Here is a 27,987-nt window from a genome sequence, read left to right as displayed (position 1 = left end):
AGCTGTGAACAGAGAGGGTGTATGTGTATGTGTGTGTGTGTTTGTGTGTGTGTGTGTGTGTGTGTGTGCGTGTGTGTGTGTGTGTGTGTGCCAGCTTAGCCCCCCATAGTGTCACTGATAGAGAGTAGCTGACTGGCTTTGTGGACACTGTGACAGGACCCTGGATGATTTTACTGGATTAGTTTAACTTCTGTGACAGTTGGACAACTTCCCAAAGTTTTGACTACATTTGAGAACAAGAATAAGAACAAGCCTCTCTGGGAGCCAGAAAACAAAAGAAACACAAGAGTGACCAGAGTAGGTATTATTTGTTTCCTTCACAAAGAAATGAAGGACATAAACAGAACAACTGAAGGAGTTACTGAGGATGTGATGGAAAGGCAGAAAGCCAGTTGAGATGAAACCCTGGATGAATACAGTGAATGGCAGTAAGAGTGTGTGCTGAACAGCTGCTGTACATATATTGACCTGTAAGCAGTGGTACAAATACTTTGTTACAACGTTCACATATACCCCCACTACATTTCCTCAATGAAATGTGTACATTTACAATATATACACTATACATTTCCCTTTCATTTTGAACAGGCTGCTCTCGGTTATGTTTTGGGAACTCTGTGAACACATTTAAGTGGTAGGAACTCTGAAAAAATGTGAGTTACATTATCCTTCAAATGTAAATATTAGTCACTGCTAGATGGTAGTTTTAATAAATGATTAGGGCTGTCAAAGTTAACGCGATGACACGTTAACGCAAATTTGTTTTAACAGCACCAATTTCATGTGATTTTGAGATTGTAGCAGGCTTAGTTTTAAGGCTACGGTGAAAATACTGGCAACATATGAAACTAGAACAAAATTAAGTTCCATTGGTACCAGCCATGTTGTGCTAGCTTGCAGCAAAGGAAGCTAAATAACGCTCTAAACTTGCACTAAATTTACGTTTAATGCGTTCTATGGCTACCCACGAGTCTCCCCTTTACAGACATCTTCTCAACATGCTAGCATAACATGGTTGGTACCAGTGGATTTCTTACATTTTAATTTCATATGTTATCAGTACTCTAAAACTGAGCCTACAACAGCCTCTTCAAAAAAATAAGTCGGCCTAGGTGCCCTCAAGGATTTAGGGTACATTTTGAACAGATAAAAATTGTGCGATTAATGGCAATAAAATATTTAAAAGGGACTTGTTTGTAACTTCTTACACCTATAAATCAATCAGGGTCGGTGTCCCATGCGCGCTAGCGTGTGGCTACGCTGTTCAGACTCAGACTCCAACACAAACTACACGGAAGCACCAAAACCGCAAAGTTCTATCTAGTGAATCCCCGTCTTGCAAAACAGTGTTGGCCGCGGTCGGAGGACGCGGGGGAGACGTAGCTTTGGTCTCCAGGGCCGGAGTCTCTGCTGTACTCTGCTCCTCTGCTCCTCTGCCTGCTTGCCTTCACTCACAGATCGCTCCACCTCTACACGTGCATGCGCGCACTCTCCACACTGCAGAAGAGAATAGTTTAGCTCTGAGAATATCTAGTGAATGTACAGTGGACGTTTGTGCAGAAATAGCTGCTGCAGCTCCTCCAGACCAACAGAGGATTCCCGTTTTTTGTGAAGTGACGGGGTTCGCAGAGAGTTACGTTATCGTCTCTGACCGGGTGCCGGTGTCTCCCTGTTCATTCCAGCCACGGTCGGGAGGCTAAGGCAGGAAAAGCCAACACTAGGATCAGCAGTGATTCATGGAGAGACCTTCGTCTGGTCAGCTGACATTACTGCCAAGCAGCTGAAATACAGAGTGATATTGTGGTTTTAGCTGATGTGTGTCGCCTCACTGTTTTGACGGATGCTCGCTCACATTCAGGTAGCACGTGCACACGGGCGAGCGCGAGCAACAGGACACTGACTTTCGTTGACTTAACGGCCACAGGTGTCACTGTTACAACCAATTTCTGATTCTTACAAACAGTCCCTTTAAATCGATTGACAGCCCTAATTATTATATTATTCTATGATCAATTTGTCATAATTTCTAAGCACGTTAGAGAGATGATTTCATAGAGAAGTCATAGCCATAGACTGCAAGTCTTTCAAATCAGACCTCGACAGAGAGGAAATTATTATTGTGTGGTGCAATCCCTTTCTTTCATCAGGGATTGCGCCACACAGCTATCATCACTGAAAATTTCCTGGGAAATGTTCTCCTGAAAAGAAGGGGAATTTATGTCACACAGCCCCTTGTGGACTATTGCAGCTACTGTATGTGGAAGTGTTGGAAAGCAAGGAGCCAAATGGTACCATCACATTAAAAATAAAAATCTATTCTGCAATGAAAACCTCATAGTGTGATTTTGTTTCATCTATGGCAGCATTTGGAAATCTATGGAAGTCAAAACAATACGTCTGCTGGCAGACCTGATTCCCCAACCCGACCCGTACTGTGTATTGGGTCTCCTCTAACTCAGCCCAGGTTGTTCTCTAGAGGTTCAGACCATGACAACCTCCTGTATGAGTGTACCTCTGGATAGGCCACATTTTATTATGTATTTATGGAGGAGCCTTTCCTAGTAAAACTAATCCATATGAAACAGAGCAGAATTCTGAACCAGTTTTTCAGTGTGAACACATTTGTGGATATTCTGTCAGGTAAAAAGTAGTAGTTTTGCTTGCGCTTCCTATGCTGACCTTATTTTCACCTGTGGGTGCTACAGTTTGCTCCCACATCAACCTACAGAGTTGTTTACCACTTCGAAATGCCACTCAACCTGTGAACAGTCAGCGTAACCCCACCACCCTGTGCCTGCTGAGAGACTACCAAGTTCATCCTCCAACGCACACAAACACAAACACACACACACACACACACACACACAGTGGAGTGCCTTAAAATCCTGAGACAGGGCGGTTTAGACAGAGATGACCCTTTAAGGAGCTGTTAAAATGAAAAGATCAGACACACGCTCACAATGAGAGCAGTTGCCAGACATGAGGTGCCATGTGTTGGTGCTGTTAATTCCTTCAGGACAAACCTTTCTCGGGTTGACTTGACCTGACTAACAGGTCAAGGCTTAACAGCAATAGGTTCCAACCGGATGACATGTGTGAGTGAGTTTTCCTACTGTTCATTACTGTTCAATCTATTGTAAACACATCAGCGTTGTGTTAGCTATAATACATTATCACCACTCAGCCATTCGTTTCATAGTTCAAAAAATTCTCTCTAAAATATTTATAAAAATACGTTAGTACTTCAAATATAAAATGTAGGGCTATCATTCGATTAAAATAGTTAATCACGATTAATCGCAAATTAATCACATTTTTTATCTGTTCAAAATGTACCTTAAAGGGAGATTTGTCAAGTATTTCATACTCTTATCAACATGGTAGTGGGCAAATATGCTTGCTTTATGCAAATGTATGCATTCTATTGGAAATCAGTTACCAACACAAAACAATGACAAATATTGTCCAGAAACCCTCACAGGTACTGCATTTATCATAAATAATATGCTCAAATCATAACATGGCAAAATCAAGAGGTCCAGGGACCCCTTTTAAAAATCGCCATGCCAGTTTTACCTCACCAAAATTTAGCGTACGTTTCTAGCGTTATTTAGTCTCCTTCGCGATAGTTTCATTGGTGATATCAGTATCTTCACTCTAGCTTTAAAACTGAGCCCGCTACAACCTAAAAAATCGCAAGTTGCGGTAATGCGTTAAAGAATTTAGTGGCGTTAGAACAAATAAGCCTTAACGCGTTGATATTGCGTCACCTTTGACAGCCCTAATATTATAACATAAATTAATATATATAAGTGACGCACAACCGGCGTATGTTGTACTCGCATACACAGATATTCAACAGGCCTTGAACTTGGATATTTCTCTATTACATATGTCTCTACATTGACATTCTTGGGTGTGTGTCTGACTGAAAAGTAGAGGTTTACATGTAAAGCAATTTCCTTTCCTTTCATTCTTAAAGCCCCCCTTCCAGTCAGTGCTGCTTCCTATTCTTCAGTTAACGTTCTTTCTCAAACAGAGAATGGCGGTGTGGTTAATAGTCAAATGTAATTCATTATCATGACAACCTGATTGATTTGTTTTTCAATCCAGTTTAGATGAAACTAGTTACAATAGCTTGGAAAACAGCTAGCTATATGTCAGTGGATTTGATGAATTTACTGTTTGTCAGACCCCAAATGAGAGAAGAATTAGCACAACACACTGACTCCCTCTCAATTGCTCTCTTTTTCACCGTCTCCTCCAGAGTGCGATTGTTTTGATGGAAAAATAGATCAGGAATACTACATATCAAAATGAAAACCGCACACTGCACAAAAAGTTTGCATAGTGCCCCGCTCCCTGAGCTCCACTGCTGCCACTGCATCTGCTGACCTTCATCACCATCAATCATATGTCAAACTACAACAACTAGGCTGACTTCTTGTTTCAGAACACTAACATGCACCTATCCCTTATCTTTAATAACTAAATAAATACTATAATATATTGTATATACTGTATACCAGGGCTGTCAACCAATTAAAATATTTAATCACGATTAATCGTATGATTGTCCATAGTTAATCGCGATTAATCTAATCACACTTTTATCTGTTGAAAATGTACCTTAAAAGTGAGAAATTTGTCAAGTATTTAATAATCTTATCGACATGGGAGTGGGCAAATATGATTGCTTTATGCAAATATATGTACAGTATATATTTTTTATTGGAAATCAATTAACAACATAAAACAATGACAAATATTGTCCAGAAACCCTCAGGTACTGCATTTAGCATAAACAAAATGCTTAAATCATTACATGGCAAACTGCAGCCCAACAGGCTACAACAGCTGTCAGTGTGTCAGTGTGCTGACTTGACTATGACTTGCCCCAAACTGCATGTGATTATCATAAAGTGGGCATGTCTGTAAAGGGGAGACTCGTGGGTACCCATAGAACCCATTTTCAGTCGAAGGGACCCCTTTGAAAATGGCCATGCCAGTTTTTCCTCGCATACCTCGAATCTAGCGCAAGTTTGGAGCGATATTTAACCTCCTTCGCGAAGATAACATGACATGGTTGGTACCACTGGATTCCTTTAGGTTTTGTAGTCTCATATGATGCCAGTATCTTCACTCTAGCTTTGAAATTGAGCCCGCTACAACTTAAAAATCGCAAGTTCCATTAATGCGTTAAGGAAATTAGTGGCGTTAAAATAAATTTGCGTTAACGCGTTATTATTGCGTTAACTTTGACAGCCCTAATTTATACTGTATATTGCCATTACACCACATTTAAATGTGCTTTGTGGTAAAATTGCAGTCTGGATGAAATACTATTTTTTCCTTCTGCAAAAGAGAGAGAGAGACAGACAGAAAGAGAGAGAGAGAGACAGAGAGAGAGAGAGAGAGACAGAGCGAGAGAGTGAGAGAGAGAGAGACGGACACAGAGACAGAGAGAGAGAGGCCTTAAGTTAATTAAAGTTAATAGAGTTAATTTATTTTCCAACCCCGGTAACCTTACAATCCGGCTGCACGGAATTAACCTCATGTATCCTCATTCCATCACACACACACACACACACACACACACACACACACACACACACACACACACTCATACATGTTGTGGTGTGCAGACACACTGTGCGTGCAATGCCTACAGAATGGAATCCTGAAATTGAACTAGCCGTTCCCTCAGATACCCTCATGATAATCTCTAGTCATGCGCTCCGGCTGATATTTAATCTGACCTTTGACCTGACCTCTGTAGCTGATCATTGGTGTGACACTCCGCTCTGTGGCACCGTGTGGAATTGCAAACCAGGCAGAGTGTCAAGTATACAGTATGTACTCTGCACACACACCGACGTTTTCTGTCATTCAGGAGGACGACGCAGATCTGTTGAAGTGTTAGCACATTTAAATATTTTTTTCTTAGTTGGATATTTTCATTTCAGTCATTCAAAATATCGCTGCATTTTAATTTTTTATTGTGCTTATTAATTTATTATTTTCCTCACCACATATACAGTATTGCACAGAAATATACAAAAAAAGCATATGTATACAGTAACATGCCACCATTTAAAGGTAAATAAAATGCAACAGTTACATTACATTACATTGACTCCTTTGTCACTTCAACCCTCTCTTTTGTTGTTTTTTTCACGCTCCAGTGGAGTGAACTGGACAATCTACCTTTTAATATACCCGTTGCCATGGCGAATCCTATTACCTGAGTGCCATCTATGATGTTGGTTTCATCGTGGGCTTAGCTCAGAGTAAACATAGTTTGACACAGTTGGTCAACTCAGACTTCAGATTTAGGTCCAGGCTTGGTTAAACCACACAGGCCCTAGGTGGGTTTACTTCCCACTATATTCCCGAGTGCATCAACAGTCCATTCCTCATCTGGACAGAAACCTTTTACTCCTCCCTGCGGGCCGCTTGTTGACGACTGCACAAGCCAAGCTTTACTATGCTGCAGACAGGCAGCTTTAAGGTTATCACAGCGGCTCCGGTTGTGTCATTTATCATGTCAACATGACCCCCAAATAAGACAGGATTACAATCATTTGGATTTAATTAGCCGTTTTCCACTTTGATCAATTCTTCTTGTTCCAATTTATGTAAGCCATCTTTGCCCACGCTCGTGTTTGTGGGACTTTTATTGTGTGTGCTCATTGATGAGTTTCTGAACGTGTGTCAAGCCCACACATCTATTAAAGCAGGGTGAGATTTACCTCATTAGTTAAACAGCTTGAAAAGCACATGCGGGGGCAGCGAGTGTGTGTGTTTGACTCGCAACAAGGCACAGAGTGACTTCATTAGAATACTTTTATTCCGAAATCAGTCATTCCACTTGTAAAATTGTTGAAATTAAATGGCAGTTTGAGTGAAAAGGGTTGATTTTCAAAAGCTTGTCAGTCATTTGTGGGTTCGGCACAGAAGAAAACGGATCTATATAGTTTCATAAATCCATCTCAAGTGTTATAGACAGTTTTGTCTTTGATAGAAAAGTAAGAGAATGTTATGTCAAATTGGATTAAAAAGTCTTAAAATGTCTTTCTTTGTTTAATGCCAAAACAGGGTTTCCTCTTCTTTGATGAAGGAATCAATGTCTGATGTGGTTTTTGCATTCACTGATATAAGCTGTGGTGGCATTCTTGGGGAAACAAAGTGACTGCCTGATGAGGACTCGCTGTCACAAAGTTGAAATTAAGTTGTCGCAGCTTGAATACACTTGAATACACTCATTGATTGTGTTATAGTTGCACCGGAATCCCATGTGTTCAACTCAAATCACTGTTTATGGTTTGATCTAAGAGGAGCTTCTTAAAGTATCGGTGCAATATACAAATGGGCTGAGTTCTTAAGGGCGTCATATACTTACAGATGGCACACTCTGTGTTCGGTAATGCTGTCCCTGCGGACTTGCCAGGTACAGCAGACCCCAGGGAACAGATTACTACTCACACAGCAACGGGCAGACGAAAAACATTTGCTACGTCTGTTACATTGCATTGCAATTGAGGCTGTGTGGTCAAAATGTTGACAGTGAGGATGATACTTTCAGATGTTGGTTTTACAGAGTTAATCGGCTTATTGATCAATTGGGAACACTGATGTGTGTGTTTGTGTGTGTGCTCTCCTTGTGTACTGAAGTGATACTGTTCATGTTGATGTTTGGCAGATAACTGAGTGTCTTGGCCTCTGGTTTTTCACAGCCAATAACGCCACAGCCTGTGTTAAACAACGATGACTATATTTCCTGGAAAGGAAAAGACACTCCCTATAATATCATACTGATATCATATGAGAAAGAAACTACTACTTGTGTACAATATGTTATGATAAGTTACAATTAAGGTAAGGTATAAATTCAACAAGGAATTATAAGAATATGAAAGATATGTTCTAAGTCCTGACGGGGATATCAGAGGAATATTATACAGAGTTTGAAATTATACTTACTGAATTAGGGCTCAATAAGTTTTTTTTGTTTATGATTCAGAACTTGTTGACAATTACTTTCATATTTCATTTAGCCATAAACAACATCTCTCGCATGACATGAAAAATATTTAATAATAGGTCTAATCTATAACCAATTGTTCCACTTTATATGCAAACAGAAATGGAACTAGTTGAAGCCACTTAGAAAATTACTAATTTAATAATAATAAAACATAATCGATGCACGTATCAAGTATATGAAACTTTATATGAAGTCCCTGAAAAGAATGAAATCCAAATACGACAAAGATCTCTTTATATTACTCGAGTGTTATCTGACTGAATAACTAACAATCACTTTTTTTTACTATTAATATTTTGTTTTATTTATGTCCTGTTTGTTTAATGATTTATCCTGCTTACATTTTTTTACATTCCGTGTCCTCCGGTTTCCTCCAGTGTCCTCCGGTGCTCCTAATTGCATCTGCAAGATTTCACAGACCGGAGGAAAACAACCAATCAGAGCCGATCTGGAGTCTGCCGTCCATGAGAGCCACGAGCCAATCACTCGCAAACTCCGACCAAACGGTCAAATTCATCAAATATGAATCAATATTATGCTACTGTATTGTCTATTTCTCACCTCAAATGTTTTCAGAAACATCTTGTAGTGAACTGTTCAGCTGCAAAATTAGAAAGTTTGTGACCCAGCAGCCTTGTTGAGATCAGTTGAGGAAATACCAATACCAGCTAAACAGTACACTACAAGATGTTTTAAAAAACATCATACACTATATTTGGCAAAAATATAAAAATTGAACCACCATGTACTGCATGAGCATATCTGGCTTTACACAGGGATTCAGGAGTGCAGGAAAAAAATAGCCCATACTGAGAGTGTCAACGTTTTCATATTACAGCATTGCTATCAGACTATGTCTGTGTGGACAGCATGTTTTAAGTGGGCAGCATGTCTTATAACAACACACACAGCTGTGTCACAGACAGAGTGGATTTCATGTAGCCTATAGCTCAGAAACAGAACTCACAACTCGCCCCAAAGCGGGAGACAACTGAGCCGACGCTCCACTGTTATAATCTTGTCAAGAGACACTGTCTGGAGCTGTGCCTGTCTGGAGCTGTCCCTGTCACTTCATATGGGAGAGTGACTTTGTGGATTCAGATTGTTTGCTTCAGCCTTTACACCCAAGTGACTTTTATTTGAGAGCCGCACTTACGGCTCTGAAGCAGAAAATGTACAGTTCGCCCTTAGTGCTGTCATCTCTTCACAAAGTCAGACAATTTATGTCATCGACGTCCTTGTCTTCTCAGTGCTAGACAGCATCTCTCGATGACATCGCAGGTTTAGCTATAGGGTTTCATAACTATGTTTCCATTAGTGTATAATCACTTGAAACTTGTTGTGTTTTTGTTAGCTTATGATGAGCCCCTCACATCTACATATGGAGTTGGTCCTCTTCACGGAGTCCACCATGTTACACCGCCTTGTTTCTACAGTAGCCCAGAACGGACAAACCAAACATCGGCTCTAGAGAGAGCCTTTGGCGTTTTTACGTTACCTGAAGGCCACCGTAGTTCTCCGTCACGCTGGTGAAACTGCGGTAACGTGAGCCGCGGAATGAAAAACTGCTGTACCACCACTTCTGTTAGATGGCCTCTGAGCGAAGCGAACGGCGTTACCACGGTTTTGCACTCGGCGGCTCACGTTACCGCAGTCTTGGAAAGCTGGTTGCAATCTGTAACCACACCACTAGATGCTGCCAAATCCTACACACTGTACCCTTCAACTGTATTTTAAGGTCACTCGCCATCATTTGTAATTATTTTATCCAATGGTTAATTATTTAAACCACCTGCCTTGCAGTCTGCCATTGGACAGTCTGAAGAGACCCAGTGCATTTTGGGGCAGTTGAGTATGTCCAGTAAGCTCACGCCTCGTTCTTCTTGCTACTCTAGTACACACATTCGGGCATTTCTCGCTTACACAAAATCCACATACCTGTCTTGGAGGATTTTTTTTTTTTTAATTAAGTCAACATCTCTGTACAAACACTTAAATAGTCTTCATTGAAATCATTGGGTCCTAAAAGTTGTAAAATACACTAATAGCTGAATCCAGGGTTTTCCCCCCTTCTTCCGTTCAGGTGAATGAGACCCAGACCGAGGCTGGAGCGAGGGCTTGGAGGCGGGGTTAAAGGAAACGTGCAAGATCGCCGGATGATCCGGGTACTTTATCACTCAACAGTCGAGCCATTTTGGCTTCATGCGCCACGAGCAAATCTCGTAGGAAGGAACGGGAACCCGCCTCCAACGCTGTATCCAGTTCTATTTAAACATCCATGTGCTCACCATGTTTAGCTACCAGTATTTCAAGTTAAACTAGCTGGCAACAGACTCCAGTTATATCAGATTTAATAAAAAATGTGAGCACTTTAATATCATTAAAACAGGAATCACCTGAAAACAATCATCAATATCAACAAGGGTAAGCGCTGTTCCTTGTTACAATTCAACCGCTTAACATTAGAACATGACAGTGTATTTATTGATATTCTTTTTTACGTTCAAAGTTTATTAAAACAAATTATGGCCAGGACCTCATACTCTAAGTTAGACGGTGCAGAACATAACTTTTCCACAGCGAGACATTTTAGTTTATGATTGGATTTTAAACTTCAACAGTAAATTCAATACATCAGGTTGTTTTTTTAATTTTTATGATATTATAATTATTAAGAAGAGGGTACATATTGAACATTTGCAGATGTAATCCCATGACTCCATTTTCCATTACCTGAAGCCTAATTCAATATAAAGTACCACTGAAGAGCAGACCTTAACTCACCCATTTGTCTCTCCCGTCCCCCGCAGACTGTCTCCAATAAAAGAAAAAATGAAGTGTTTAATAAATTGAATTTTTTTTTAATGCAGAGGATAGATTTCAAAGTGAGTAAGCCTGTTTAGACAGATATTATTCTTCACCCACATTATATGTGAGAGGCTGGTTTGTGAGGAAAAGTAGGCTTCTAAATGAAATATTTTATATTAATATCTAAACGTATGTAGTGTCTGTGTGTTTGTCTCAAGGCTTTCTATTATTTTCTTCCTGTCCTTGATTTGAGTTTCTTCTCCTTAAATTGCTCCTTCCTGCGGTTGAAGGCAGACCTCTTTTAGCCCGACAGTGGATCGATTTGGAGTTGCTATACGGTGTCCATAGCTGTCATGTTTTACAGTAGAGCGATCCAGAAGGCCGGTCAGATAATGACCCCTCCCTCTGTGCTCTCTGACAGGGGAAATGTGAAACATCGATAACCTCCATTCAGCCGTTTTCAATGAGAAATACCTCTGGATGTTTGGTCTTTTGAGGTGTTAAACAGCGGAAGGAAAATAGGAAACAATTTACTGCCGCATTAGAGACAGTAGCCATGGTAACATCTTTTATGTGTATGTAGATACAGAATGCGTCAATCCGTGTCTCCATTATTCTGTGTTTCGGTTCAGTGTTTCTCTATCGTAACATAACCTCTCTTCTTTGGCTGATAGATAAAAAAAATAGAGACCATCTGTAAAAAGTAATCCTTATATTTGAAAGTCTTAATATAAACAGGAAATTAAAAATTCAATTCAATTCAATTAAAGTTTTAATGGACTGAGATTTCTAGAATTTGTCCGGCTAATTAAACTGAGCCTAGTTTACTACTTATGGCCAGTGTTGCTTTCTGCAACAGCCAGTGTACATTAGCATCCGCTCAAAATTAGCTAACCTTATGTTGATTCAAAACCATTATCCTTGCACCATCACTCAAGATTTTTAAGTTTTTCCATTTACATATTCCTTACGCACTTGCTTCAAACGTTATTAGCCCATTAAATGGCCGTTATCAAATGTTATCAGCATAGATTTGAGGTGATATGGCCCTACTCTACCTCCTAGTTGGCTCAGTAGGCCGTTATCACCTATTGGTAAGCTGGATCACCACATGGAGGTTCAAAATAGTAAGGCGGCGACCTCTAGCGGTTGTAGTAATTATGATGGCCGCAAAGGAGGAAGTCAGGTGACGTAGTATAAAGAGCGACAAAGTCGGGGTAGGGAGGTGGTTAGGGTGGAAGAATGAGTCAAAAACACAGGACTTTCACCCAGGAGACCACTGTTCATATGTCCGTGTGAAACCAAAAGTCAACGTTGACTTATTTTAACTTACGTACGTAATGTACCTAACTTATGTACGTAACTGAAGTTACCTAACAGACGTACTTATTTTTACCCAATCGAGATCTTTCGGCTTCACTTTTGGGGAGCTGTCATGACGTCCATCTTTATATACAGTCTATTGCTGAGCCACTGACATGCTTTACTGTGATTGGCTTAGCTGTTTCAGAGTGATGAAATCATTAATGTGATTGGTTGAGAGTGTACACAAGTCACAAGTTAAGGTAAGTTTTTAGGGAGTCAAGTCTCAAGTAATTCAAGTCTCTAAGCAGTCAAGTCGAATTCAGGTTCTCATTTTTGTGACTTGAAATCTTACAAGTCAAACATTCCAACTAATAAGCTAGTATTTATTCAGCCTTGAAATGTGAATTTAATTTAGATTCAAAAGGAGATAATACAGCAACAACAACTCCCAACGACTAATACTTAAAGATAGTATTTTTAAATTGAGTAAAAAACAATGACAAACATCGCATTTTTATTCATCAGCTGACTGCTCTGAACCCACCCACCTCCTCCCCCCCGCTGTGGAGCTATTATATGGCCACTACAGTGCGTTACCTTGACTGCAGTAATAGCTGAAGGCCTGCATTTCATCATATTACACTGTATTGCAACAGAGGCGAGCCTAACCATAAAAAGAATAAACGTTGCGCAGTGACTTGACTTTGGTGGACTCACGACCCGACAGCTCGGTTGTGTGCGTGTGTGGGGGGGTGTTTAATGAGTCCTTCATTGAACTGGAACTGTATTCACAGGAGGGGCTTGTCTCCATCGGACACAAATATGCACACTATCACCATTTATGCATATACAGTATATTATCTGCCACAAGATGACGTAAACGCCTCCCATAAAAAATGTTCTACCTGTGATTTCATGCATACGAGTATGTGAATATTTCCTCTGTGTGTGTGTGGTGTGTGGCTGCCTGTGAATATGTGCAGAAGCCTCCAGGTTGATATATACCCACTTACCGTAGGTGTTATAATCATGGGTAATGTGGCACCATTAACATTTGCATGCTAACCCGTCATCTTCTAGTGAGTATGCTTGAGTTATTGAACCCATCCTGTAGACTGCACTGAGTTGGCTACGTGTGTGAGTGAATGGTATTCTCTGTGCATTTATGTATGTGTGAGAATGTGTGTGTGTGTGTGTGTGTGTGTGTGTATGTGTGTCTGCACCTGTTCTAGCCAATGCTGCAGTATGTTCTTGAGATCCTGACCTGCACAGGTGGGAGTGTGCTTTGTCATAATGACTTAGAGTTATGCTTGAATGGGTGCCCTTTGTATGTGTGTGTCTGTATATCTTGTACCGTTTATGTGTGTGTGTGTGTGTGTGTGTGTGTGTGTGTAAACTACAGGGTCTCTACTGTGCAAAGCAGCAGGCGAATCAAAAAATACTCTAAAATGACCATTTCTTATATGGAACATTTGCCAGAGCAAAAACTATTTAAAGCAGTAGTGGGTAGAAATGGAGCAAATATGATTAAAAAAAGTTATTTTTATAAAATTGTCACTATATCCTGACAGTGGTGCATGAGACAGGTAATCTGAAAAAAAAATCATGTCCCTCTGTGTCCTCCGGTGCTCCTAATGGCATCAGCAAGATTTCACAGACAGGAGGAAAATAACCAATCAGAGCCGAGCTGGAGCCTTGCCGTCTCCGAGCAGCTGAAAAAGTTTGTGATCCGGCAGCCATATTGAGATCAGTTGAGGAAATACCAAGTACCGCCCACCAGCTGGAGCAAACTTTCTCATTTTACAGCTAAACAGTACACTATAAGATGTTTCTGAAAACATTTGAGGGGAGAAATAGGCATTACAGTAACAGAATATTGATTCATATTTAATCATCGCTGCCTATTTTGATCGTTTAATTGGAGTTCGCGAGTGACTGACAGCTGCCTCCGTTGAATGAACAGCCAATAGGAAGGCACTCTCTAAAATGACCTGTGATTGGCCAAAGTCTCATGAGCTAGATTTTTTACATAAAATCTTACTTATAAATCCTCACCCAATCTTGAAAGAAGCATGTCGACTACTGCTTTTTTCTGTGTTTAATCTGCTACAAAGATTACGTGTTCCTTTTCGTTTCTTGTCAGTGCGATTGGGTATATTTTTTGTCTGTCCATCGCTACAGTTGTTTTCCAAAAGATTCCTGCTGTAATTCAGCTGTTGGGACGCCTTCTGTGAGAGCAGAAGGCGCCTTTGCCATTTGAATGAGAGACAAAAGAGGCTTTACTGGAGCAGATGTTGGCAAAGTGGTGAGACACAGAGACGATTTTGATCAGCAGATATAAAAACAAATGTATTCAATCCAGGGCTGGGAATCTAACGTCACATCAAGTGATGAATCTTTCATAGTAGAGTAATTAATTCATTTTTTTCAACGTCTAGTAATAGGCCTACATTAGGTGTGTGTGTGTGTGTGGCACGGCGCGGCGCGCAAAAGCTGACCTGAAGATATGTGAATGAAAATGGGTTGAAATATGACACATTGGCTATTTGCAATTTGAAAAGAAAATGTCAAGCTATATAATTTAAGTTAGTTGAAAAATTGTTCCTCGTCTGTTCTCCTCTTAGTCTTGTGGAAAGGAAAGATAAACACTCACCCTGTATGAAAAATATATATTTTTTTAATTAAAACTTGACATTTAGATTACCTTTAGCAGGTTAAAAGAGACACAAAGCATAGACTCTTTATATAGAATGGATAATACAGTTGAGTCACATTCAGATAATAGCACAATGTAACTGAATAGCAAGCTGCAGCAGGAGTCAAGGAGTTGTTATGAACCCACCGTCATAGGAATCTGACCTCACGGGCTATCAGCACCTATTTTCTCTCTTAATCTTCTACAAAACATCACTTATTTTAATAGAATGGAGGAGATACATGAACCAATTAGTTTACATAAAGCATGCATGGCAGCTTGATTCAACACACCAATCTCCACACATCTACAGTATACCATCATGTCTTAAAGAAAGCAGCAGCTAAAAGCTCCCCATTCAGACTCTCTGGATTGACAGAACAAAGCTAATAGACCCTTTTAGCTTCCTGCCGCAGTGGTCTTTTCATCATACCTCTGCATGGGTTCATTATTTTCTTTATCCACATGGAACTGGAGGTCAGTAACAATGTTCGCTGAAATGATTGCCACTGGGGAATGAGGGTACTCTCTTTTCACTGTAATTACCTCCGCCCAGGCCGAAGGCCGAGGAAGGAGGTTATGTTTTCACCGGCGTTGGTTTGTTTGTTGGTATGTCCGTTTGGATGATTACTCCAAAAGTCCGCAATGGATTTGATTGAAATCTTTGGTAGTGGTGGGGTGTTTCACAATGAACAATCCATTAGATTCTGGTGGCGATCCTGATCCGGCTTCGGGAATTTTTGGTAATAACTCCACTCAGCCTGTGCATTAACACCACAGGCTTTAAGACATGCGCAGTGTAACTGATGACGCGTTCATAACGCGTCACCCTGCCTCTTTCCTTCTGCCTGCAGAGAGAGGGACAGAGAGAGAGCGGGTGTTGGAGGGAGGGGGGGGGACACCTGTAGGTTCGGCGTTTTTTCACATTAAACTCGGTGAAATTACAGTTGAGTTCGACCAAAGCACGGTTTAGGTGAGTTTTATTTTGTTTCTGTCCAGTTTGAATGAAGTGTTTTACGCTGCTGCGCTACGTAGAGCTGATCTCAACATAAACAACTAGAAGTGTACTCGGATAGCGCAGACCTCTGCCAAGGCAGGTTTCATGTCCCCGTCATTAACGCGTCATCAGTTACACTAATCATCCAAATGGACAAACCAACAAACAAACCAACGCTGGTGAAAACATGACCTCCTTCCTAGGCTTTCGGCCTTGGCGGAGGTAAAAATACACGTGGATGATGGCTCAAGCTGCACGGAGAGGAGGGCAGAGGTCTGCACTCTCCGAGTGCCATTCTAGTTAGTAATAATTAGTTTCAACCGTCTGTCAGTTGTACTGGGATTTCCAAGGACATGTAATTAAATTAACCTCATGTAAACATGCATATGTAGGCGTAAGTCTGATTTATTATATAATAATGTGGGCTATTCCTGGGACTACAAAACAACTTCAACTGCAATCTGCTGTAAAGAAACAGAGCGTTTACAAGGTCTCGCTTGCATAAATGTCCTGTGCACCTTCTTATAGAAAAGTCCAAAACCAAAAAAACAGCAAAGCAATATTAGAAAAAAGAGGAATGAAATTGTGATGAGATAAATGACAAAAACACATTCTTTAAATATTACTACCAAAAATAGCAATGCACAAACCCATATACCTATTTTTGTAATTGTAGAGTGAGCATTCACAGGGTCTCTCTTGCATAAAAGCTCTCTGTGCCTGTGTAACACCATGAACAATCACAAAATGCTCCATGCATACACTCAACAGAACACTCTAGCTTTGCAAGATACACAGCAGCCCTGCTATATGTATGCCCTAACAAATGCCTCTTCTAATTAGTGGGTTTAAAGGTGCTAAATACAATATCCAGAGAATTAATATAGCAGCAAACAACTATATACGTATATATCTATTTTGCAGTGTCACCACCGTTAGCTGCAAGCCACCGGCTCAGCTGTCGCCATGTTGAGAGCCGTGCGAAAGCAATAGATATGCTCTGAATTTTGTGTACCCTTCTTAAAGGTTACTTAACCTCACAATGCTTTTAAGAGTAAACAGAGTAAATGGTGGCCACCTAAGTGATTTAAGCTATTAGTCGAGAAGCACCTGAGTCGACTCGTATTTTGTCAGTCGAATCACTGCTGCATCTTTCTACAAAGAGCAACAGAGGATAGCAGGCTGTAGAGCGAGTCTTGTCTCAATAAGTTCCCAACTACAAAATGGTGATGGAAACGGAAAGGTGTGATGGAGACGGAGGGCAGCATGACTTCTGTCTACTGGCTGCCCCAACGCTCTCAGCTCCGATGCTGAATGCCGCAAAGTGGGCTGACCTACATTTGAAACAGACACTGCCATCTAGTGCGACTGACTCTTAAGCTGACAGCCCGTCAGCAGCAGGTGAGACGCGCCTTGGTGCACTAGGATTTTATCATTAAATGTCAAATAGGCTAAATTTGTGTTATTTGCATGAAATAAAAAAAATATGATAATGAGCAAACTAAACTCCTTATTCATATGAAGAAATAATTAAAGTTCCATCAACATGTTTCTTAGGTATTCTGATAGATGACTCTTAGAGAAATCAGGTTGGTTTTGTCTGCAGTAAGGTCACTAAATCTCTTGGGATTCTGAGAAAAATAAGAGGATTTGTACACAATACATGTCTCTTAACAATATATTATAGTTTAATTTATCCATATTTAACATACCGTAATATTGTATGGGCAAGTACTTTTCCAATTAACCTGAACAAAATATTGCTGATACAGAAACAGTCTATTAGATTAGCAACTTTTTTGAATGCTGTTATACATGTTCTAATAGAAATGCAGAATACAAGTATGCACCAAAAAATGAGCATAATAGTTCCTATTTAAAATACCGAAGTCAACCGCCCACATTTGAAACAGAGCGCGGACTTAACAGGTCATGCTGATTAAATACTCCTTCCAATAGAATAAAACAATGAATATGTCAGTTTCTGTTGTTTTGTTTTGTGGCGCACTAACTACTAAATGTTTTGTTTTGGTTCGCTGTGGACTGCGACTTTTGTCACAAATGCATTTGGCCTGAGAGCAGAGCAGTTTAAGTTCCTCTGCTCATTAAACTTAAAATACACTTCCTCAGTGGACCCTCTGACCCCACTTCCACTTCACAGAAACACTGAATACACTACTGAACGCCACACCGTAAGTGCCCTATTAAAGGCTTTTATAAAAGTGGTGGGAGAAGATGAAGCAAATCTGTTGGCCCAACGCATTAAGCATGAACTAACAGCCATAACATCCCTAGGCTTAGGTTCAGGTTACTTTATTTGTACTCATAGGTAGATCTGGTTTGCAGTAAAAAGAATCCCAAAGAAAAAATGCAGAATTTAACTGATTTTTTTATGCCAAATTATACCCAGGAGTTTAATCTGCAACCAGATAGCATGAAGGAAGCCAGCTTGGCAAAGTGTTACTTTTGTCTGAAGGAATTAAAAAACATTAAAGATGAGGAATAATGGCGTCTTCAAGTCTGTGCGCTTATAGGTTAAATTATGTTTGAGGTTGACTTAATTCCACCCGCAGGAGATTCTCAGCATTCTCTCCTAACAACTGTCAAACACATTCCCAGTGTTTAATGGCTCACACACAATCATCTTGTATAGCTCACATGCAGTGTTTTTTTAAGGAGCTCTGGCACGCACCCACCTTTATTTTCCCTTTAATTTATTCATATTGTAACACTACAAAGTGTTAGTTATAAAGTAGGCCAATCTGTTCTTTCCTTTCTGGTTTGTTCCTATTTTAGAACAAAGTGGGCGGTAAAAGAGAGTTGACAGAAATTATGAACAGTGGGGATGTGTTTTAGCGGTCTGCTACTCAGCACTGCCTATAGCTGCGCATTCAGTCAGCAAGTTGATGATACTGAAACATTGGCTCACACAAAACTGAACTGAGGTAATTTTTGCATATGAATAGTAATTCCTACCAACAATTTTCATAACAGCTCTGCACCCAAGTGTTTTCTATTTAGATTATACATGATCTGACAACTTTCACGATGAATGTTGCACCGCATAATGCAGCTGCCGGCATCTAACTATAAAGCATCAAGAATATATGTCTGTATGTCTGTGTGTCCTTTGCATATCTCAAGAACCGTTCATCCGATCTACTTTACACTTGAAGGGTGTATTGCTGGGGACCCAAGGAGGTACGGTGTCAATTTGGACATGCAATACTATCAATATGAATAAACTTTGAATAAACAGTCCAGTTTTAGTTGTTAGTTGCTATTCGATTTTAGTCAAAATGTTTCTATCTTAATTTTGTCAGCTATTCTTTTAATTTAATCTTGGTCCTGTTTAGTCATCAGATTATATTGAACATTTCTGTCATTTTAGTCAAAGTTATTTCACATAAAATGTAACTTATCATATCTGATGAAAAACACAGGTTGAATGATTAAGAATGCAGCTTTGTAGTTAGTTCGAGTCCTCCTGACTGCACTGTATTGCGATTTGCGGTTCAGTCGCACAAACTGCCAGCTTTATGCTTTTTATATAGTAGCACAGTTGTCAGGATTGAGGTGTGAGACAGAGAGAGGGGAAGAGAAGGTGGAAGGTGACAAAAATAAAGAGAGATTTTGGTAAAGTTTTTACGTTTTTAAACAAGATATTAGTCTCGTCTTTTTTCGTCTATGATATTGCATGTTTTACATCGTCAGCGTTAGTGTTTAATGACATCGGTGCCGATTCATCATAGTCTCGTCTTGTTTGTTGATGAACATATTTCGACATAGTTTTTGTTAAAAAAATGAACACTGACTCCGAAAGGCCATGCCACAAACAGACACTGCACTAGTAAAGGTAACAAGGAGTGCTGAAAAAAACGATGAGAGTGCTGAGAAGAAAAATGAAAAGAACAAATGTAACAAATGTAATAACTTCATCATAACTAACTTTGTAATAATAAACATTATTTATGAAGCACCTTTCATACACAGAATGCAGTTCAAAGTGTTTTACTAAATAAAATGGAAAGAACAGACGATTTAAACAACCGTAAAAATAAAAAAAAGCTAAGAAAATAAAGGAAAAAGAAATCAAAACTTGAAAAGGCAAGATTTCGGAACAAAATTGACCTGTTCTTGCTGCTGAAGCTGAAAATGTGCACTTGAAACACAGTGGGTGAAATACTGAAAAAGTCATAGTTGAAGAAGCAGTTGAAGTGCTGAGAGAAGTCAAAAGGGCAGTTAAAATGGAAGTGCTGAGAGAAGCAATTTTTATGTAAAAGGACCTGAGAGGAGTTGAACTCTAGTTGAAGTGAAGTTGAAGTGCTGAAATGTACTTGAAGGGGTGAATTCAGTCATTTCTATACTAAAACATTGCTGCTAGCATGCTCTAACACAGTGGTTCTCAATGCCCAATGGTTGTGGAAAAAAAAAAAGAAATATATGAATTAAAGTAACATATTTTAGACTTGGGAATGTTTTTTTATATTCCATCACCTGTACCAGTGATGACCTGAACAGTAATTCACCTTTGTCATCACAAAGAAAGCATTATTTATTTGCATTTATTAATCAGAGCATTCACAATAATCACTCTCCGTTCCAGTACCATGGACAGCGCTGCACCTACATAGCACCACCTAATTTAGCCATACTCATTCAGAGAAGGTCAACAGTAGTTGTCACATAGAAGTGTTGTAAATCATCTGAAATCTGGGAACCTGAAGATTAATTTGAGATGCAGCTCATTAATTAATTCATACATTAAAATAAATTATGAAAGTGTATCAGGGCTTAGAACATGATGATAGAAGTATATGATGGCCATTCCCATGCTCTATTTTGTCTCAGAAGTTGTTGCAGCATTTTTTTGGTTGATACCATTTGTTACACAGATTTTGTGCTAAATTTAACCTTTTTTAACCACTCGAGAATTGATCAAATCTCTCCAAAATACCATATTAAGACAAGTAGACCTTGAGGAACACCATAGAAAAAAGCCATACTGTAATTTAGTATCAAAAACTTTTGACATTTGGAGATTTCTGCAAGAATTGCATTTTTCGGCGATTGGATGGCGAGCGCTTCTGTTCTGGAAACTGCTCAGAAACCCCCTTATTGTGAATCTACCTAGGAAAGCCATCCATCCTCTAAGTGGGTACCCCATTTATGTAATTCCAAGACAGTTTAGGGACCCAAGTATGCAGAATTATTCAAACACACCATTTTTAGAATAGGCGAAACTAACACATTTATACTGCATTAAAAACACTGCATGGTTTTTGCCCCAAACTGCATAGGATTATCATAAAGTGGGCATGTCTGTAAAGGGGACCCATGGGTACCCATAGAAACCATTTTCATTCCCATATCTTGAGATCAGAGGTCAAGGGACCTCTTTGAAAATGGCCATGCAAGTTTTTCCTCGCCAAAATTGAGCGTAACTCTGTAGCGTTATATTGCCTTGCTGACAAGCTATGACATGGTTGTTACCAATGGATTCCTTAGGTTTTCCAGTTCCATATGATATCAGTACCTTTACTCTAGCTTTAAAACTGAACCGGCTACAGCCTCTGAAATACAGTAAAATTGGTTAAACCACTTGCCAGCATACAATGCATCTACCTGTAAAAATGTATTCACAGATTATGGTAGTGACAAAAGAGTTTAGGTGCTATTTTGACTTAATGCTAATTGAAGTGTATTATCACACATTTTACCTGATGTTGGCCTCTGTAACATATTGAAGTTAACAACTCCAAATCGCAAGTATATCGCCATTTTTGTTCAACCACAACACAAGACACTCCCACATGTATGCTTGGGAAAATGTGCTTTCATTTTCCCTCAAACTGAACATTATCTATTCCTAGAAGTGCTCCCTACAAATAGAGACAGGAGTGGTGAAGAGTCACACCCAGCTGGTGGCATGAAGGGTAGTTATGGGTGGTCATGGGACAGTTGTTACAATTAGAAATGTACAGTCTTCTGGGCCTGATAAAGTCAACCACAACCCCTTTTTTTCCACAAATATTTGACATACTCGGTGCTTTTATTGTGTTAGAACTCCCCAACCATCTGTTGTCTAAAGGCAGCCTCTCCTCAGCCTGTGGATGTGTGTCTTGTTGTGTCTGGGTCATTTGGCCCTGCTTGGACTGTTTGGAGCGCTTGCACAGCCTGGGCTGCCTGGAACGCAGCAGCATGTCAGAGCTGTATGGATTACAGAGGGCACCTCGCCAACTTCACCATCAGGACCATCAGACTCGCTTTCTGGGTTCATTTCCTCCAACTGTGCCTGCGCTGTCACATCCAGCGATACAAACTGGCACAGTGTATCCAAAAGGTATACCACCAGTGAGACGATAACACAAAGTGGTTTTCTCTTGGACTTTTTATCACACGCTATCAAAGTGATTGACAGCAGCCCATTTGAAAGCCAATTAGCTGAAAATGGACAGTGTTTCAGTCCTCATGTTGTACAATTGGAGCACCTCTGTCTGTGCAGGCTTGTCTCTTGAAGTACTAGGTCAGTAAAGAAGAAATTATGGTCTCAGATAATTGTACTTATTCTTGGTGACAATTATGAGAATCGGTGTCCCATTAAGGTGATATAAAGGCTTAAAAAGAGGTTTGTTTTGGGGCATGTTTCCAGACTTTAGTGTCTCAGCCTATCCTTCAGATGTCTCTGGGGGGAATCACAGACATTTATGTCCCATGAAATGAAAAATAAATTTTCCAAGTTTTAATCCTGTGTCCCTGTGATAGTTGTTCATTTACCTCTTGTTATAGATGCCAAATATATGTCAAAAAACAGTTTCAGAGTATTTTTACATCAACATATGATCAGAATCCCTGTCTTTTCTCTTCCTGTAAACTGTTTCAAATGTTTGATGACTCATCCTGCACTTGGGGGGTGTTCACAAAAATTCATCCAGACTTAGGGCGACTACCTAGGCAATCGTTTGTGGATGGAATCAATATATGTTCTTTACTTAGAGCAATATGGGAGACATGAAGAGATATGTTTTTCAGTAGGCAAAAATGTTGTTTTCATTTCCAAAACAATGTCTCAGTGCAGCATGGCAGTACATGCAGTGAACGTCCACCGGATGACGATGCAAAACGACCAGCAGAGTTTTGCTGGAGGGTGAGCGGAGGGCTGCGGTAACGTTACCACACAGCTGGTTGAAAATCGGCAGTTTCCCTCCCTCATCCTCTGCCTAATAACAGATGATGGAGGTGTATGTGGAGAGATGTGGAGCCAACAGTCCTTTTCTCTGTTGCTCCTAGCTCCATAACAAGCTGAACTCTAAGCTCTCCCACGTTTTAGCGATCCAATCAAATGCGAATGATTTGATTTGAATCCCTCTTGTAACTGTACACCACTCAAATATTCTCTTTCACTGTAAGATGCGTCACCGTACAGGTGTTAGAGACGCTCTAAATTCCGTTTCACAGGGACATAAAGGTCATTGTTTTTTTCAATAAAGGCCACTGACCTTAGCATGCTGCACTCATGGAAACCAACTTTCTTTAGTTAAATCCACACAAGACAATTTTTTTTACTATCAGCCCCCAACACATTACAGATCAGGCATTGCCAAATCTTGGACTTTTATTGTGCAACATTAAACCTGCATCTTAAAGTCATGATATACCATTTGATCTGCAGCTGAAATTTGAGTTGTTACTAAGTTTTTTTAACAATTTAACATTGGAATGATTAGTTTAAAGATATTGAAACTGTCATTATGCAACATCACGTCTTGCACGCTCTTTTCACCTGCCTTAATCAAAAGCATTAGACAGGCTACAGAAAAACAAAACTCAGCCACATGGATTTTAACTGGAGCAAACATTATTATAATCATTACTATCATTATTATATACATGTTTCTCTACAGTTGATGCTATTACCGTAGCTTGCCGTTACTGATTTGCTCCCCTCTACTAAAAGCCTTAAAGTTTTTCTCTTTTTCTTTTTCTGTGTTATTACTTTAGTAAACCATTTCTTCAGTACAAAAACAGCTGCTCATGCATTTCAGGTTCCTCTTCCTCTTCTACATCTTGTTAAAAGTGAAGCCTCTTTATCTCCTCCGTAAGCTAAACTCTAGCTAAATTGTCTCGCCTGACCTCGGCTTTATAGGATTTCTGAGCAGGCTTATTGAAATCCTCAGAACTCAAACAGCTGCCTGTGTCAGCAGGCATGTCGCTGCACCGCAGCTTTAGGTGTGTTTTGTCCAATTGTTACACAGTCTGTTTGGTCATGTAGTGCGTCCCGAGGTTTAATGTCTTTCTGTCCGTCTGCTCTACGGCTAATGGCTTCAAATTGTCAGAGGCAGTAATTACTGTCAGAGCTGAAGAGAGAGATGGGGAGATGAAAAAAGTGGTGAAATGGGATATAAAAGGTGTAATCACACCCTGGGTGGACTGATAAGAGGGGTGGAAGGAGGGAAGAAGGAGTAATTCTCGCTAAAAGTGTGAAGAACAAAGGACGGTATAAAGGAGGATAAGAAAAAATGGATGGAGGGTAGGAAGAACCAAAAGATGGGGAGATTGAAATGAAAGGATTGTAGTAGTTAAAGAAGAAGAGCAGGCAAACTTCTTTTTTTTAGATGTAATAGCATTGATATGTACATGTCATAGGTTTATGTTTGGGGAGAGATCACACAAAGTACACTCAAGGAATGCCGCACTCTCAAACACACACACACACGCATACACAATATTTGTCTATACTTGTGAGAACCCTCATTGACATAATGCATTCCCTAGCCCTTAACCCTTTTGACCCTCTATTGACCTGACCTTAACCATAACAACTAAATGCCTAACCCTAACTCTAACCTAATCCAAATTCCAACCTAAACCTTAAAATCAAGTCTACACCTTCAAAGAGTCCTTTGAAGTAGTGGTTGGACCGGTAAAATGTCTCCCAAGAAGGAAATGTCCTCACTACAATGGTTTAAAACTGATGTAAAAAAAAAAATGAAATTCAAAAGTCCCCACAGTGCAGAAATGTCCTCACTATGGTAGTTTAAAACTGATATAGAAAAAACTAAAATTAGAAAAGTCCCCACAATGCAGAAATGTCCTCACTACAATGGTTTAACACTGATATTGAAAAAAACTGAAATTGAAATGTCATCACAATGCAGAAATGTCCTCACTACGATGGTTTACAACTGATGTAGAAAAAAACTGATACTGAAAAGTCCTCACAGTGCAAAAATGTCCTCACTACGATGGTTTAAAAGTGATATAGAAAAAGCTGAAATTGAAAAGTCCCTACAATGCAGAAATATCCTTACTACAATGGTTTAAAACTGATATAGAAAAAGATAGAAATTGAAATAGTCACAATGTAAAAATGTCCTCACTATGATGTTTTAAAACTGATTGGACATTGTCCTCGCAATGCAGAAATGTCCTCACTACGATGGTTTGAGACTGATAGATTAAGAAAAATTTTATTGAAATGCCGTCACAATGCAGAAATGTCCTCACTACCATGTTTTAAAACTGATATAGAAAAAGCTGAAATTGGAAAGTCCTCACAATGCAGAAAAGTCCTCACTATAATGGTTTAAACTGATATAGAAAAAGATAGAAATTGAACTATCGTCACAGTTCAGAAATGTCCTCACTATGATGGTTTGAAACTGATATGGACATTGTCCTCGTAACACAGAAATGTCCTCACTACGATGGTTTAAGACTGATAGATAAAAAAAAAGACATTAATTGAAATGTCAGCACAATGCAGAAACGTCATCACTACCATGGTTTAAAACTGACAGGAATCTGACAGGAAGTGGGGATGAACTGAAGCTGACCGGACAGGGGTCTGAGATAAATCATAGAGAGCAAACGTTAGAGCGTCGGATGTTGAATTTAATTGAGTAGGAGAGGAGGATAACAGGATAGCAGTCATCAGGAAAGGTGAATTGAGAACAAGGGGAATCTGCCTCCATCTGCCTCTGTAGCTCTCACTCTCCTTCACTTTCTCCATTCGGTGACATTTCCTTGGGAATTTTTTGTTGCTTGTTAGTGATCTAAGACTTTAAGCTTATTGAGTTGTTGCACTCATTGAAAGTAGACAGTAGCAGCAGGAACTGATGAGGTGTTAAAATGTTATAATAGCATATACCCAATAAGTCTGCAACAGGAAGCATAACACTGCAAAATGCTGTAATTGTGTCTCTGCATATTGATTCTGTACATTCAATATCGGAGTTGTTTCAAGACCTCTTTAACCTGTCTCCTCTTTTAACATGTGATAATAAGGAAGCTCTCATCATGGCTGTAAGAAAAAAAAACTGTATTTATAAATTGCAAATGTATGTATATATGAAAGAACACTTTTAGAAGTTCCTCGTTGAGGTAAAAATATGTTTTGTTCAGCATCCATGTGATTCAAATTATAACAGAAGAACTTTTTTGTATGCTATAATAATATCTGGATTGATGATTTTTTCTAAAAGTATGCAAACCAAGGTTTGATAAGGTGAAGGCTCCCATCAGGGGAACTCAATCTGAACTGCTTCATAGCAATCAGCAAGAAGAACATATAAGATAAAAAAAAGTTAAACAAACGGAGACTTCTTGTCATATTTTATATAGTAAAAAGTTCTGAAAATGAACTAGTTTCTGAGAACTAACGTTCTTTTATTTGCTGACACTAATTATAAAACTACTATGCCACCTAAAGAAATGGAACTTTCTTTCTGATAACCAGAAGAACTGCTACTAGGTTTTATTGTGTGGAGCTGGTATATTGGTGAGGTGGTGGAGCAGAAGCAGACTTCTACTGATGTTGTTTCTCCACATTTGAATGATCTGGTGGTAAATGATTTTTTGCTTTGCTTTCTTTGCCTCTGTGGTCCTCATTGATTCAGCAACATCCACAGTTCCATACATTAGTCATGTGATGACAATGTGAGGACTTAAAGGGTAACCTATTTCCCCATGTTTTTGTGTCTTTGTGTGTTTTATTTCTCTACAGGGACCTTTCCATAAAGTTGTTAGGCACCCTGTCAGTAGCAAAAACAAGCACATTCAGTGGACGCAACGTTACATTGGCGCTACTCACTTGCCATCACAGCTTGTTTCGCAGATGCCGGTTATAGCATTAACCCTCAGTACTGGCCCAGTTTCAGAAATTGTTGTCCCCATTAGTCACTAAGACACAAAAACATAGGAAAATAGGGTCCAGGTTGTAAAACACAGAAGTTACCCTTTAAAGATCACCGCTAAACAAGCTGCAGTTGTGGCCTTCTCTACACTGCTTGCATGATGACGTATGCTGACGACACAACACCTTCTGATAAGCGTTTCTAGAGAATGTAATCGCACACCTCAAACTCAAACAGCTAGGGAATACTACTCTTGGCTCACCCACATCCAGTTTCCCTTTTTTTATGTATCTATGGGACGACTTTAGGCTGAAGTTAATGTTGGAGTGTTCGATGTTCAAAATTCATCCCCATTTTCACACAAATGTTATGTTTGCTTTGGTTTTGCTTTAATTATAGCATAAACCAAATTAGAGGGGTTACTCGTTTGCTAGCAAAGATCAGTAAAGCAAAAATAAGTAACACCACAGCTGGATGGCAAATGCTAACTAACCTACTTGTATCACCATTTAAAGTTACGGTAAGTTAACTTGACCTTTTGTTCATTTATATTTAAATGCAGTATACCTCTGGCCATTTACTAATGCAGACAGTTTACAGTGTAGTGATGCACAGTACTTTAGAGTAAGTCAAATAAATAATTGATCCGAGTTAATACAGTAATTATAATTAATTATTCCGCAGTAGCCTGTAAGTGCATGTTATTGCATAATGCAGCAAGATGGGAAAACAGGAGACCGGCATACTAAACAGTGCTACTCTGTCTTCATATGACTGTGATTAACAAACATGGTGAGTGTTTGCATGCTTTAGTATCCCTGCATATGCTGTAGCTTTAGAATATGACTTCACACAGATTGCTGTAAATAGGATATGACACTCATATTTGCTACATGAATAGACTACTTGTATGGTTATCCTCAATGTCAAAGTGAGTATTGGTGTGCGTTTAGATGTAACCGAGGATATGAAAGGGACGTTTTTTTCCACATGAGCTTTT

The 27,987-nt window shown here is 39.5% G+C and overlaps 2 long non-coding RNA genes across 2 annotated transcripts in view; one reads left to right on the top strand and one right to left on the bottom strand.

The window, feature by feature from the left end:
• Window positions 1-27,987, bottom strand: part of LOC119474808 — a 408,694-nt gene that overhangs the window by 164,423 nt on the left and 216,284 nt on the right. The gene's annotated exons all lie outside the window — the stretch shown is intronic.
• Window positions 42-19,597, top strand: LOC119474806. The gene is made up of 3 exons (XR_005203665.1): window positions 42-57; window positions 1,546-1,550; window positions 19,440-19,597. It is a non-coding gene; the product is annotated as an uncharacterized LOC119474806 (long non-coding RNA).

The sequence above is a fragment of the Sebastes umbrosus genome, chromosome 16 (assembly GCF_015220745.1).
Source record: "Sebastes umbrosus isolate fSebUmb1 chromosome 16, fSebUmb1.pri, whole genome shotgun sequence".
NCBI lineage: Eukaryota > Metazoa > Chordata > Actinopteri > Perciformes > Sebastidae > Sebastes > Sebastes umbrosus.
This window is presented reverse-complemented; position numbering and strand designations above follow the sequence as displayed.